The sequence below is a fragment of the Macaca fascicularis genome, chromosome 3, assembly GCF_037993035.2.
Source record: "Macaca fascicularis isolate 582-1 chromosome 3, T2T-MFA8v1.1".
Taxonomy (NCBI): Eukaryota; Metazoa; Chordata; class Mammalia; order Primates; family Cercopithecidae; genus Macaca; species Macaca fascicularis.
The window spans coordinates 103229222-103232610 of NC_088377.1; the positions used below are offsets into that span (position 1 = coordinate 103229222).

A 3389-nucleotide genomic window follows, 5' to 3' on the forward strand; every position below is an offset into this window, starting at 1 on the left:
CACATATGGGAAGAAAGCTAACAGATTTGGCATCTGAGGTCTTTCGATGCAAATAATTTGTCTAACCGTGAGATATGTAGTTGGCTTATAGTAATGGGGGTAATTTTGTAGCTAGAATAGAGTTCTCACCTATGAGATTGCAAACGTTGCTAAATTGTATCAATTTAATACCTCTCTAGTTCCGTCTCTATGAAACAGAAATGGGAATACAGGGGTTTACAAACGTAAAAGTCATCTGAAATGGTACTACCAGGAAAATCTTGCATAAACTCCTACAATAAAGAAGCTATCAAAAGAAAGCTTCATTGTGAAGTAAGGAACAAGGAGTTTTATTTAAATGGTTGAAAAACATTTCCATTCAATTTTAATGTCTTAAATGATACATCCTACTGTTAATAGCAGTAATCCCCCTGGTGAGTAACATTCTTGTTAACATCATAATAGATCTCCATTCACTAATTTAACAGCTTGAAAGTACACTTTTCAGACAGTAGAACAGTAATTAATCTTTGCAGCAATATTTCTTCAATAGCTTCTGAGAAAGCAGGATTTTTTTTTCTTTTTTTTTTTTTTCTGAGGCAGCGTCTCACTCTGTCACCCAGGCTGGAGTGCAGTGGTGCGATCTCGGCCACTGTAACCTCCGTCTCCCGGGTTCAAGCGATTCTCCTGCCTTAGACTCCCAAGAAGCTGGGACTATGGGCACGTGCCACCATGCCCAGCTAATTTTTTTTTTTTTTTTGTATTTTTAGTAGAGATGGGTTTCACCATGTTAGCCAGGATGGTCTCGATCTCCTGACCTCATGATCCGCCCACCTCGGCCTCCCAAAGTGCTGGGATTACAGGCGTGAGCCACCACGCCTGGCCTGGATATATTTTTTTTTTTGAGACAGAGTTTCACTCTTTTTGCTCAGGCTGGAGTGCAATGGTGCGATGTCGGCTCACTGCAACCTCCGTCTCCCAGGTTCAAGCGATTCTCCTGCCTCAGCCTCCCAAGTAGCTAGGATTACAGGCATGTGCCACCACCCCGGCTAATTTTGTATTTTTAGTAGAGACGGGGTTTCTCCATCTTGGTCAGGCTGGTCTTGAACTCCCAACCTCAGGTGATCCACCCGCTTCAGCCTCCCAAAGTGCTGGGATTACAGGCGTGAGCCACCGCGCCCAGGGAGAGCAGGATTTTAAAAAAATTTACCATTACAGCTGGTGAATCTGTGGAATTATGTAGAATAAGTTAATTTAATTTAATTAATTTATTTTTGAAATGGGGTCTTGCCATGTTGCCCAAGCTGGTCTCAAACTCCTGGCTTCAAGCTATCCTTCCACCTCGGCCTCCCAAAGTGCTGGGATTATAGGCGTGAGGCACTATGCCTGACTGATTTACTTATTTTTTTTTAGAAATGGGGCCTCACTATCTTGCTTAGCTTGGACTCAAGTGATCCTCCTGCCTCAGCATCCTGAGTAGCTGGGAATGCAGGCACATACCACCATGCCTGGCCAAGAACTTTAACATTTATTTTATTTTATTTTTATTTTTAGTCTTAGCATTTACTTTCCCCACCCCATATTCTTGGAACAGGCTTTAGTTCTACAGGAAATGGCACTGATGGAGAGAAGGCTGGCATTACCTTCATGAAAGGGCTGTAAGAGCTGCCTGGGAAGAAGGCGTGCCTTGGGGAACTGGGAAGATGCCGTCAGTGTGGGTGGGCAAGTGGACAGCCAGTCGTCCTGCCGCCAGCCCAGTAGCTTCCAGAGGCAGGTGCCCAGGTGCTACTGGAGCCCCTCATAGTGGTAGGAGTAGGGACTGAACCTCCTCCACGCGCTTGTAGGCCTCCTGGTGGGGCTTGACCATTATCACACAGGTGGGGCACTTGGAGCCTGCGGCTGCACCTAGGTCCGCCTTAGAGGGATAGAGACATAGGCCAGATTTCGGTCCTCACACGACTGGGAAATGGCAGTATACCTAAATGGGCAGTGTTTCTCCTGCCAAAACCATGATCCCTTTTTCTCCTTCTTTGACAGATTTCTGAACCTCTTTCACTCCGCGCCGAATCTGCTGCTTCACGGCTTTTTTGATGCATTTGCAGAGCTTTTGCGTGAGGCAGCGAGAAGCCAGAGGCTGTACCATGGGGTTCTGGTTGACCAGCAGCTCCTGGTAGTTGCGTTCCCCAGAGCACACCTCCGCCTGAGCCTGGGGCCTGTCAAATCTACCTTTATTTTGGTCATCGCAGCGGCCGCGGAAACCTAGTCCCAAGGAGGCCAAAGAACTTTAACATTTCTATAAAGAAATTATTTTCTCTATAATTGTAAATTCTAACTTTGGCCCATGGAAATTATATGTTTTTTACATGTCATCCTATGCCTCTCATTGGAAATTTGTCAAAATGTTGTTCTGATATTTAGCAAAGTTTTATTTATTTTTTTGAGATGGAGTTTCATTCATGTTGCCCAGGAGTGCAATGGTGCCATCTCGGCTCACTGCAATCTGCATCTCCCAGGTTCAAGCGATTCTCCTGCCTCAGCAGGAGATTACAGGCATGCCCCACCAAGCCTGGCTAATTTTTTGTATTTAGTAGAGACCGGGTTTCACCATGTTGGCCAGGCTGGTCTCAAACTCCTGACCTCAGGTGATCCACCCACCTCAGCCTCCCAGAGTGCTGGGATTATAGGTGTGAGCCACCACGCCTGGCCCGAAGTGTTTTTTTTTTTTTTTAAACAGAGTCTCGCTCTGTCACCCAGGCTGGACTGCAGTGGTGCAATCTTGGCTCACTGCAACTTCTGCCTCCCGGGTTCACACCATTCTCCTGCCTCAGCCTCCTGAGTAGCTGGGACTACAGGCGCATGCCACCACGCCCAGCTAATTTTTTGTATTTTTAGCAGAGATGGGGTTTCACCGTGTTAGCCAGGATGGTCTCAATCTCCTGACCTCGTAATCCACCCACCTTGGCCTCCCAAAGTGCTGGGATTACAGGCGTGAGCCACCGTGCCTGGCAAGTGTTTTAATATAATAACAATCTAACTCAAATTCCATGGTCAATAATCTCAGTTACAATCTAAGAACACATTTTTATCAAATAAAAATTTCATGTATTAGAATAGGCACGGTGGTTCATGCCTGTAATCCAAGCACTTTGAGAGACTGAGGCAGGTAGATCACCTGAGGACTTGAGTTCGAAACCAGCCTGGCTAACAGGATGAAACCCTGTCTCTACTAAAAATACAAAAAAAGTAGCCGGATATGGTGGCGGGCGCTTGTAGTCACAGCTACTCAGGAGGCTGACTCAGGAGAATGGCTTGAACCCAGGAGGCAGAGGTTGGAATGAGCCGAGATTGCACCACTGCACTCCAGCTTGGGTGACAAAGTGAGACTCTGTCTCAAAACAAACAAACAAACA

The 3389-nt window shown here is 46.2% G+C and overlaps 1 pseudogene; it reads right to left on the minus strand.

Moving 5' to 3' along the window:
- Positions 1 to 1848: 1848 nt before the first annotated feature.
- On the minus strand, positions 1849 to 2220 carry LOC102138970 (H/ACA ribonucleoprotein complex subunit 2-like; annotated as a pseudogene).
- Positions 2221 to 3389: the final 1169 nt, after the last annotated feature.